We start from the raw sequence: 12,500 nt of genomic DNA on the forward strand, positions 1-12,500 counted from the left end.
TAATAAAGGTGTAAATAGGTACAGGTTGACATTCAAAAATCCGGCAACCTCAGGACCTGAGGACTGCTGGCTTTTTGAAGTTTATAATTTTGTATGATGTACCCCGTATATATTTAAAGAAAATTACCACCCGTACAGTCCTTTAATGGAAAAAATAAACACTAAGTGAAAAGCAAATGAAATTTTATCATTCACGAACTAAAAATACAGTAAAGATAGTTATACAGAATTTCAATTCAATTCTAATAAAACATATAAAATTGATACTCCGAAGAATTTTAATTATACTAAATAAAATAATCCGTACTGTTCTTCTTAGAAAAGAAGCTAAATAGCAGATGGGCTTTTTACACATAATTTTAATTCAAATAAATTAAACTGATCCTTCTAAGAATTTTAATTCAAATAAATAAAATACTCTGTACTGTACCCTGTACTTCTTGAGAAAAGAAGCTAAATAGCAGATGGACTGTCAGAATCATCTTCATTACTGACAGTGACAACTGACAACATCATCGGCAACAGGAGATGCCTCAATTGATGGAGGAACTGTTGATTGTGGTGACAGCACATCTGGTTGACTTGAAGTTGATGGACACTACTGCTGCTGCTGATGCTTCCTAGCTATATTCTTGAATATCTTGTGCAGTGTCTGTTGCTTCATAAACTTGGGTATTTCGTTAATAAGTTTATCTTAGAGCAAGTAAACATTCATGATTTCTTGTTCACTTATAAAACTTCTTTGCTCTAGTCCAGCCAGCAGTTCAGTTGTCAACGCAATTACCTGAGGTGGGTGTAAAATGATGATTCTGCTGATGAATTTGCTGATCTCAAACACTATTTTCATTCTTTTTCAAAACATTTGATATCATTGGTAAGGTACGGTTTTAAGGAATATAATACTTAAATTTTATTTTAAAAGATCAGCAAAATCCAAAATGGTCGTTTAAAATGAGCAAAAACGGCTTCGTATATTTAATCAAAAACACCCACCTCAACATGAGAATTTTTCAAAACATTTAATACCATTGGAAAGGTAAGGTTTTAAGAAATATAATACTTTAATTTCATTTTAAAATACTGAAAAATAAAGAAATGAGAAAAGAATGCAAATAGTGTTTGAGATCAGCAAAAACGGTTTCGTATATTTCATCAAAAACACCCACCTCATCATGGGACTTTTTCAAAACATTTGATACCATTGGAAAGGTAAGGTTTTAAGAAGTATAACACTTAAATTTCATTTTAAAATACTGAAAAATAAAGAAATGAGAAAAGAATGAAGATAGTGTTTGAGATCAGCAAATTCATTAGCAGAATCATCAGCATTTTACACCCACCCATTAACCTGTCAATAGAGATTCTTTCCCTCACATTCCTCGTATGCAGTAGCCGCCTCTTTGTTTGAAGAACGTTTTTCACCACATACTGCCCTAAACTTCAAGCCAACCTTCTGAATAATCACATTTGTGTTGCAATCCCAGCTCTTCATGAAACACTTTGGCTTGTTCCTTTAATAAATCGCCAGCAATTTCCACACCTTCACTAACACGAAGATTAAACCAGGTTATGAGAACTTGGTCCAGTTCTGAACATTTTCCCTGTGCTACTGACTTCTTTACAAACATTTTTTTCTTTGATCCATTGTCAGAAAAGAACTTTAATAGGTTTTCTTTCTGTTTTTTAATATCATACACAGTGGAGGAGCCAATGTCGTAAGTTTCACAAATGGTTCGCACAGACACATTGTTACTAAGTTTTTTAAATATTTCCACTTTCTCTGCGATTGATAACCCATGATGTTTGCGTTTTATGCCACCTTTCTACTTTGTTGATGCCATAGTGGGGCTATACAACAACAAATAAATGCTATAATGAGGAGAATATTGAGAAAAATGAGCAGGATTACTTGTTAGCAGGTGGAAGCATAAACCAACAGCTGATTCTGGCGTAAGCGGCAGCTCCAGAAAACAGTGGCGCACCAACGCAGGAAATATGAAAATGCGCTCCCGAAATCTGTCCCGGATTTCTGAAGATTTGCATTTGTCTTTCGTTTGGCACTTCCAGACATAGCCATCATGGCGTATTTCGTCTTGTTCCTCCTCTTATTACAAGATGCTAGCTTCACTTTTTTCTAAATTGGTGTCGTTTGACTTAATTAATCACAGGCCAGGTAAAGTCAGCGTTTCTACCCTAGATTAGTAGACGTCGGGCAAGATGGCGATTTCGGTGGGTATGTATCCAAATGGATACACAGAAGAAAAAATCAAAATAAAATATATACATGTGTTTTTGTCCATTTAAAGGTACTGTAATATAAATATAGGGTTCGTAGAGTCCTGCTAATACACAATCAACGTAATTCCAACATATAATATGACAACTATGAACAATTGAAAAAAAAAACTTTGACAGAAAATCAAAGTATTAAGATTATGTGTTCCTGAGCCTAATATAAGAGGAACTTGGTAAAAAAAAACTTTATGAAAATGACCTACATATGTCAAATCATTTCACACCAAACCTATAAAACCTTAATTGTACAAAAAAACATTGTCCTGACAAAATGAAAATGGGTGATTTTGGAAATGCATTTTTATGTATAATGTGTAAAAATGATGCATGTAATTATTTTTCTTGTATGAAATTGTGTTTCTATGTAAAAAATATATTCTTTGTATGAAATTATGTAGTTGCACTTACATAGAGACGGAAGTGGAGTGTGAGAGGGAGAGGGGAGGCCTGTGCCTATGCACTGAGGGAGAGGGGGTAACCGGAAGGGGAATGTGAGAGGGAGAGGGGAAGGCAGGATGTAATGACAGCACTCAGATCCCCATGAGGACCTTCTGAGCATTCAATAAATGTCTCTGGCGACGCCAAAACTATAGATTGGTGGTGATGCGAGCACTGTGCCACCTTGGCACTCTCTCCTAGAACCCTCATCCACAGTCGCGATGGTTAGATTACTTTCATCTATTGTCTCCACCGTATCATCACAACCACCTTGAAACTCATCAAAGTTTACAAGCTGTGCTAACTCATCTTCGGTGTAGTATATAGTACGTTTCATTTTTAGTTACAACCTAAAATGAAATTGAGAAAAATACATAATGACAATTCCTTCTCTATCATAGAGTCGTGTATACAATAATAGTGTTTTTTTTATACCTAAACAATACACAATTTTTGTTTCTAAACTACCATGTGCAGAAATATAATGATGTCACTTTCCCTATCCGATGTTAACAATCGTAACGTAAAAGGAAGAGGTGTGCCAATTGGATACACACCACCTTAGCGGGGCTGTATTATATATGCAGATGGGGTAAAAACATAATTAAAAGAAAAAATATAACCAGTACTGATAACTCAAACAATAAAAGTTACCACATAGGCATTATTATGGACACCAAAGCCCGCGAAAAATTAAATGCGAAGAATGTGTATCCAATTGGCACACCTCTACCAATCTAGGGTTCCTTTTTCCAGTGTACACACGCCGAAACTTAGTCACTTCGCACACCCCCTGATGATGCATAATATCGATATAAATGTTAAATATAACGTTAAGGCTCGACTTGCATTGTTGCCTACATACATACTATACGAAGATTTCTCGGTGCACAAGGCACAGAACTCGTGTCGAAGTACTCATTCTCACATCCCCGGATATGATTCACTGATCTACACACACACACACACACACACACACACACACACACACACACACACAAACACAAATTATTATAAATAATATGTCAGCTGAGAAACATATAAACAAAATTTTTGGAGAAACTTATAATTATATCATACCTGGATGAAGAAATGGTAAAGAAAATACTAGTCACTTTGATAAGAGATTGGAATATGCAGCGACGACGTGGTCACCAAGTACAAAAAATATATAACAAAACTTGAAAGAATACAAGGAGCAATTACAAAATTGGCACCAACACTCTCAGAACTATCATATGAAGAGAGACTAGCAAAACTTGAGCTACAGACATTAGGGCAAAGAAGAGAGAGAGAGGAGATTTGATAACTATAGAATAATGAAAGGCATAGACACTACTGATAGAGAGGATCTAATAAAATGGGATAGTAGAAATACAAGAGGACACGGAAAGAGAATCAAGAAAGACAGTTATAGAAGAGATCTGAAAAAGAACAGCTTTCCCCACAGAGTAATAGACATTTGGAACAAGATAGATGAGAAAGTGGCGTGTGCAAAAACAATGCACGAATATAAAAACAGTCTAGATAAAATGAGATATGAAGACGGGACACCACGAGCATAGCTTCCCTTCCCGTAGAATACAACTAGATAAATACACACACTGGACTCGATGACGCAGTTGTAGCGTTCGCGGCCGCCACTACGGTGGTCTGGGTTCGATTCCCGCACAGGGCTGGAATAATTTCAGTATCGCTGCGCTGCGAATCATTACTCCAACTCTCGTGGGCGGGGAGTTGTGTGTGTGTGTGTGTGTGTGCTAATAAGGTCGCAGCATTACCCATAGATCGGTCATATATGAGCTATGGGCTCTCTTCCGGGAGGGAAATAGCTGTCGATCACGAGTCCAACACGTGATCCAAGACCATGGTGAACCACGTATACACACTAAATTTTCCTGAATGTATTAGTTGTATTTAAACAACATACGTGTCGCAGATCACATCTTTATTTCATCATCCTACTTTCAATACACAGTGAATGTTTTCTTAAGTCTTAGAAATGTATGACTACGTAAATATTATATACACTGATTGTTGAACATTTCCTTTTCTTAGCCTTAAAAATGTATGTCTATGTAGATATCATGTATACTTCAAACATTAATCATTGACTGATGATTTTTTTGTATCCGTTGTCACAATTTTTTAAATTGTGACACCCGGCTCGCTGTCCCCCCTTCCCATTTTCTCGTCTGTTTTCTCACCGTTTCAGCCCTTCGTTCCCTATACTCGGGGGAATTACCAGAGTCCTTAAGACTTCTAGTAGCTACATCCTGTCCTTTCTCCTCCTCGTTATCCTCTTCATCTGTCATGTCATTTTTGACAATCAATTTCAGTGCCTTAACGAAGGGAGAGACTTCTAATTATCTAGAAATATCACCCCCCCCCCTTTTGATTTGTGTTCTCAGAGCCAAGCTCAACGGTTTTCGCGCCCAAACACACCCCCTCCCCCCCTGCGCGCTGCCACATATTTGTTTAAGCTAGGCAATTAGAATAATTAGGATTGTGTCTAACCCGCTCGTGATCAGTGTCTACCTCAAGGAACAATTGCAACTGTGTCACCTCCCACATGAACATTATTCGTAGTACCCTTCACAACTAGGGACGGAGACGTAGAACTATTGGCATCGTCGGAAGCCGGCTAGCGGACATCATGACCTGACCTGCCGCAGGACACAGGCAGTCTAAGCATCGAGTTCATCAAAGGAGGTCAGACCGCTCGATCTCGGAAGACCAATCGTGTCCTTTCCTCCCTCATGTGACTGTTGGGGATTTACATCCTCGTGAGCAAATCGAGTGTCGATTATTTGGGTATAAACCCCTCAAGCAAAAACTTTGAGTGTAGTGCGATTGACCGGGAATACGTCGATGAAGTGACTTACAACCCCCATCACAGCGCGCCCAGGCCGTCCACCCCCCGCCCCCACCAAACGAAGCGGCGCCGATCGAAGCTCAGCAGGAGACCATGCTAATTGAAGACGTCTCCACAAGCAAGACACTTATTAAGTACTAATTCTTTAACAATTTCTTAAGCTAGGAACGCGCGCAGGGAATAGATAGGATGTATATATGAAATCCAACTGTTAAAACCCTTATTTAATCAAGATATATTTCTAGTGTTTAATTATTTAAATTCATTAAAACTCACAGTAGGAGTTCTGGGTTTCATTAGCCTAGGACGGTTCACTTAATGAGTTGTCCCATCATACCCCTCCCCCCTCTTTGATTTACTCTCACGCTTGCCTTGGAGGGAAGGCGAGTGGTCCCGAGATGTGATACAAATCGCCTGGACTTCGGTTCCCCAACTGCAGCTATCTTCCCCCTCCCTTCATGAATCACTTAAGGTACGTGTTACCCACACCACCTCATCTACCACCTTCTTCCACTGTCCAGGAATTTGTGTCATCCGTAACAATATATGACTCCGTAGGAACACCTTCATTCGGTCAATATAAATTGACAGATAAATAATAATAAATGAAAATCAAGTAAATAATAAACAGACAGTAACAAGCAAATAATATACAATAAATGGCAGTCATTACACAATGAATGCTGAAAAATTAATTTCTTAGCCTGATCAGTGTATTGTAGTCCGGGCGTAGGTAAGGGCATTTTGCTACCACTGCTGCCGCTACGCTTTAGGATGGCACAGAGAAAGAGGATAAAGCCTCTTCCGATTCTGTTGATTTAATGAAGTGGCAATGACTGACTGTGGACAAAATCGGAGTCGATCCTGTCATCAGTCACATCAAAAGATTCATATTCGACCATGTTGCTGTATTCTTTCAATACCTGTAGGCCAACTCGTAATCATTGTGATTGTGATTATTATTACTATTGCTATTACTATTATTATTAATACTATTATTATTTAATATTATCATGATTATCATTACTGTTGTTATTATCAACAATCGATAAAATCACTGCAATTTGTTTGAAGATCGCGAAAATTTATATTTTTAAATATACATGGCTCTCAAATACGAGGTTCTTATCGTTCATATCGAAGAGCCGGTTCATAGACCCAGATCGTTCACGAACGACAGATCACTAGCTTCGATGCACCGTGTTTAGGTTCAGAACCCGACCAACGAAGCATGGAGCAAGTCTTCGACATCCACCCTTGCCACTAGTACGCAAAGAAGATGGACGGAAATGGTCGCAAATCACGGCGCGCCTGCGTGCATTGAAGGTCACCTTAGGACTGAGGACTCGCGTAAGTTGCAGACACACCATGCCGGAGCCACCTGATTTTCCGGGGAGAGGACGTCCTTAGGCTTAGAGTTACAAGTCTCAGACGAAATGACTGGACGACTACGTGACATATTGGTTAAAGTGTACTTTATGTTATATTTCCATTGACTTGTTATTTTGTTATGATTATTTGATTAAGATTGCCTGGGAATTCGGTTTCTTCTGCCCTCATAATCATGAGGGAGGAGTTGAGAGATTTGTGTATTGTGAAAGCTGGCAACTCCGTGCCACGCTCAGAGGTCCAGCTACTGCAGGCAGAATATAGTCTTTGTCAGTGTTCTGTTGTTCCAACCTGTGTAAAACTCATTAAGATCGAAGAACGGCTGACATCTTCTTCGTCTACCAAATACTATATCACGTGTCCAAATATTAATGTACAAAATAAGTGTATTCATTAGCAAAACTTATTGAATAGTCTCGCTTTATGAAAAGTTATTGAAAAGTGTCATTGCGTGGGTGCCAGCTTTTCAGTGGGTCACAAAGGATAAAACTAGGAAATGGGTGAACTATCTAGCGGTGGGAGTATGCGACCTAAAGTGGGATTAAATAACATACAAAATAATTAAGTAAGAATGAACGAAGGTAAGGTTGAGACCATAAATCTGAATTTTGAAAAGAAATGGAATACTTCATGGGATCATAAATACCAGCCAAGAATGCTAGGATAAGTGCATAGAGTGGGTCATAGACATCTTTCCTCGTGAAGAAAATTATTGAGCATAGTTATCGTGTAATCCTGAAAGGTGACATTTACTAAATAGACAAATTTGGTGCAATAGGAGGCAAACAAAGATAAAAGTGCATTTTGATTGGCCGATTTTTCCTTTAGTCATCACACAGGGCCAGGCTACACAAACAAGGCTTCCAGAAAAGAAAGGATAAATGCCACCACTCCTCGATACGAAATTGTTACCTAGAGCGTTAAAAGACAAAATGGCTTATGCATGATGCCAGCATTTTCCCCTTTTCTCTTCTGGTTGCCTCAAATGACTCTCAGTTACAGAGATCAGTCGTATGAAGAGAGGCTGGAACAGTCTTTATATGCCTAAATGCCGCCTCTAGGCAAAATTCTCAATGACGACCCCCGCTCCCCCCATCTCCACCAACCCTTATTGTAGCTATTGGCTTGCGGAATAATTAAACAAATTTTATATATATTTTTTTTATCTAATGTCCCTATTGCAGAAAGGTTAAGAGAAGAAATATTGCATATTCTGTTTATTCTAACGGAAAATTCGCATATTACGGTAAAATATTCAGGGCTCCTCTGACCTTTTCTTTATTATAATTATTTTGTCAGCCTTGTGGGCAGCATGCCCAGACTAAAATTGCCGGTCCCTTAAATGTGCCATCATTGAAAAGTTCAGGGATAGTGTTTGGGTTAGTGATGGAGGGTTGATATATGACATATTTCATTATTTCTTTATTTGGAACAGACGAATATCACAAGTTCATGAATATCAGTAAAAATGTTCACATATGGGGACTATATATATATATATATATATATATATATATATATATATATATATATATATATATATATATATATATATATATATATTTGTGTCATTTTGACATTTGGAAATAAACTCTCCTACTGGGATTCGAACCCTCGCCTGAGCGGCTTGCTTCGCAGAAGGCAAAGATCGTACCGTCAAGCCACCACTACCCTTCGTTCTGTTTTGAAGGGTCGTGGTGGCGTGACGGCACGATCTTCGCCTTCTACGAAGCAAGCCGCTCAGGCGAGGGTTCGAATCCCAGTAGGAAAGTTTATTTCCACACACACACACACATATATATATATATATACACACATATACATATATTCACATATGAAGTGGTAGCTATAGCACCAGGTACCATACAATTACAAACACTCATGGTTTAGCCTAGTGGGCGAAATAAAAAATGTTATTTCAACATGAAATATTCTTCCTGTTGAGGATTCCCTCCCCCCCACTAATTCTTTCAGTACTTGTGTAATGCTTATGAACGGTGTTAATAGAGTGGTCTTCCTTGAAATCTTGTTTGAGGTAATTATGTATAATAGTGAGATTGGTTTATATGATGGAGAATTTTAGATGGTTTGTTTGGTTTCAAGATTGGGATTATCTGATTTTTTCCCCAGATATTTGAAATGCTGTTGTACATCAGAGTAGTTGAAATTTGAAAAGGTCACTGCCTTTACAGCTGTTTGGCAAAGGTGTTAGAGATTGTTTGTTTAAGATCTTGTCTGGCATTCAGCTTTGGAGTTTTTAATTTTTGTATTGCCCCTTTTTTTATTGTCATTGGTGAAAGTGGGGGGTGGAGTCAGTGTCTGATTGATTTTTTTCTTTAATTATTTTCCTATTTTCTGGTGTTGTGGGCCATGTAGGTCTTGTAGGTAAGTTCTGGTGTCAACACCATGGTCTGTCTGGGGACACACCACTCCCACATCTCTGCCCGAGCCTCACATATTGGAGCTGATCTGCAGTTGTGTTTGTTGCTGCTCCATGGGAGGTTAGGCTATGTGGGATTGGAGGCCGAAAGCTTGTTTTGGAGAAATGATTGTTGATGATATCATATTGCTATCTTGGCAATGGTATTTTACCCTGAGTTGCACCAACTGCTTTACAGGCATTTTTTTCTTCCTTATTTCTAGTGATTTTTGAAGGAAGGCCTCCATTCTATTATTTCAAAGATATTGTTCTTTTTTGTCTGAGTAGGCATGGGTGTTCTATGTAGTATTTTGTAATTGTTATGCGGGCTTATTTTGTCATCAGGTCATACGAATAGCCATAGCTGGGTGAGCTCTTTAGTGTTACATTCTGGATCTGGTGTTGGGGGATGATTTGTGAAGAGAATGAATAATTATTTCTGCTTGGGGGACTCCATTACATACAGTAGCCTGTTAGTCCCAGAAATTTGTTTTGGGTAACTCTGCAGTGTCTGCACTGCCTGCTAGGTAATTTTGCAGTGTGGCATGGTGCCCCATTCTGCATGAAAATTTCAGCTTGACACTGATCCATGCAGGGTTCAAATTCATCCAGGATAAGCTCAAGTTAGCTGTTCTGGTTCATCTTAATGTCCTTTGTTAAGAAAACTAGTTTGGCAAGACCATGGTATGAAAAACAAACCTAGACCGTGAGTGAATTAGGGTGTTTGACCATGTGCTTTGTGTAGCAGGGGCCACAGGGATCATTGGAGTAGGGGTGGTAAACCCTTCCTCTTTGGTTGTCAGTGAGGGAAGTTGTCAATCTCTTGCGATTATTGGATGTGACAAAAGCTTCAGGACTTGACAGGATCTCAAACTGTATATTTAATGTAGGGAACAACTAGCAGACAACATCCACAGTCTTGTCACATGTTCATTGAATGAAGACATTGTGCCACTTGATTGGAAAAGGTCAAATGTGGTGCCAATTCACAAAGAAGGAAACAAGGAGATGCCACTGAATTATAGGCCAGTATCTTTAACCATGATAATAGTGAAATTATGTGAAAAGATTGTGAAAGACTGATGGACCAAATGTCTTGAAGACATGAACATTTTGACAGTTTGGCTTCAGATCTGGAAGGTCAAGTGTGTTGAACCTTTTAAACTTTTACTTGAAAGTGATTGATGTGGTGCAAAAGAGAGAGGGGTGGGTGGACTGGGTGTACCAGGACCTAGAGAAGGCATTTGATAAAGTAATTCACAGTTGACTTATGTGGAAATTGGAGCATGTTGGAGGACTGAGTAGCAAATGACTAGAATAGATGAGACTTTTTGAAGAAAAGATACATGAGAACAGTAGTAAAGGATAAGATGTCAAGATGGAGAGCAGTAATGAGCGGAGTTCCACAAGGTTCAGTGCTTGCACCAATAAAGTTTCTTGTCCATGTCAATGAAATGATGGAAGGAACAACAAGCTATGCCAACATGCTTGTAGATGAGGCAAAAATCACGAGAAGAGTGAAAAACAAGGAGGATGGTAGACCATTGCAAAAAGATCTAGACTCTTTTTGCATGGAGTCAAGAACGGGAAATGAAGTTCAATACCAAAAAATGCAAAGTACTGGAAATGAGCAATAACGGAAAAAAGCCATTCTTAAACTATTTCTTGGGAAGTGAACACATTACAAAAGTAAAAGAGGAGAAAGACTTAGGAGTGTTGATAAAAGATCACCTGTCACCTGACACATATCAACAGGATTGTGGGAGAAACATACAGACTACTGCAGAAGATTAAAGTGGTGTTCCACTATATGGATGAAGAGATGATGAAAAAAAAAAAAAAAATCAAAACCATGATGCATCCAAGACTGGAATATGCATCAGTAGTATGGTCCCCACACAATATGAAGGATATAAGCAAGATTGAGAGAATACAAAAAGTAGCAACCAAACTGGTCTCCAGCCAGGCAGATAAACCATATAAGGAAAGACTAAAAGTACTGGGTCTACCAATTTTGAAAGATGGAAGAGAAAGAGATGGTATGATTATAGTATTCAGATCACTAAAGGGGATAGATTGCATTGTCAGAAGAGATCTGATTAAAGATGGGTGGGGTTTAAGAGGTCATGGGAACAAATTAAGAAAGACCATGTATCTAAAGAATGTAAAGAAATACAGTTTTCCATATAGATGCATAAATATGTGGAATAGCTTAGGTGGTATAACCCAAGCAATACATGAGTTCAAATCTAAATATAATTGGAAATAAAGGATATAGATTAAGTTGGAACAGTATATGAATTTGAGTTTAGGTACATTAGAAAATAAGAGAATAGGAGATGGGACCCAACGAGCATTGCTCCTTTCCTGTATACTACAATTAAGTAAATATTCCATCCATCCATCTCATCCTTGGTTGTCCCCTCAAGTTCATTCCATCAACCTATACCTCCCACACTCTTTTTGCTAATCTTCACTCATTCTTACCATGTACCCAAACCATCCCAATAATCTTTCATCTGCCCTATCTGCCAGTTCCTTTTCCATCCCTGCTCTCCTCATCACTTCATTTCTCACTTTCTCCATCCTTGTAATCCCCACTGTACTTCTCACACACTTGATTTCAAACACAAACTTCTCTCTGCCTCTCAAAAATTCCAAGTCTACACCCTATACTATGTTGTTGACACAATCACCCTTTATTACAATCTTCTCTTTGCATCCATTCCCAAATGCCTATTTCTCATAACACTTTTCAATTTTCCAAGACATACTTAGTTCCCTCACTCAGCAGTCTACCTCCACTCCCACTCTGTTTCCTGCCACATGCAACTCCAAATACTTAAAACTATTCACTTTCCCCAGCCTCTCTCCTCTTAAGACTTACTTCCAATTTGCTGCAACCAACTCTACTTGCACATCCTATCATATACCTTCCCAAACTCTGACACTAACTGCCTTAGTTCCTCCACTGACCCCACCACAAGCACAGTATCATCCGCAAACAACTGGCTCACCTCCTGTCTCCCTTCACCATCTCAAACCATCTCCAATCCCCTGCAAGTCACCCTTGCATTTACCTCC

At 38.7% G+C, this 12,500-nt stretch overlaps 3 protein-coding genes across 7 annotated transcripts in view; 2 read left to right on the plus strand and 1 right to left on the minus strand.

Annotated features, from left to right (window-relative positions):
• LOC143029090 (NAD(P)(+)--arginine ADP-ribosyltransferase 2-like) overlaps positions 1-417 on the plus strand; it is a 14,678-nt gene extending 14,261 nt beyond the window's left edge. For 2 of the 3 annotated variants that reach the window (XM_076191502.1, XM_076191504.1), the window contains exon 3: positions 1-416. This exon is cut by the window's left edge and continues 1,344 nt beyond it. The gene's annotated coding sequence lies outside the window, so the exon portion shown is untranslated. The other variant, XM_076191503.1, reaches the window with a different exon arrangement.
• LOC143029084 (uncharacterized) overlaps positions 1-12,500 on the minus strand; it is a 61,066-nt gene that overhangs the window by 39,891 nt on the left and 8,675 nt on the right. The window contains exon 1 of one of the 2 annotated variants that reach the window (XM_076191479.1): positions 431-1,020. The exons of the other annotated variant lie outside the window; for it this stretch is intronic. The gene's annotated coding sequence lies outside the window, so the exon portion shown is untranslated. Of the gene's footprint in view, positions 1-430; positions 1,021-12,500 lie in introns of those variants that run through there. 2 annotated transcript variants of the gene reach the window in all.
• The window catches only part of LOC143029089 (T-cell ecto-ADP-ribosyltransferase 1-like), an 11,203-nt gene continuing 5,393 nt past the window's right edge, over positions 6,691-12,500 (plus strand). Inside the window, exon 1 of one of the 2 annotated variants that reach the window (XM_076191500.1) lies at positions 6,691-6,958. The gene's annotated coding sequence lies outside the window, so the exon portion shown is untranslated. Of the gene's footprint in view, positions 6,959-6,996; positions 7,371-12,500 lie in introns of those variants that run through there. The other variant, XM_076191499.1, reaches the window with a different exon arrangement.

Source organism: Oratosquilla oratoria, chromosome 10, assembly GCF_046742065.1.
Source record: "Oratosquilla oratoria isolate Oo_2021 chromosome 10, ASM4674206v1, whole genome shotgun sequence".
In the NCBI taxonomy this organism is placed as follows: Eukaryota; Metazoa; Arthropoda; class Malacostraca; order Stomatopoda; family Squillidae; genus Oratosquilla; species Oratosquilla oratoria.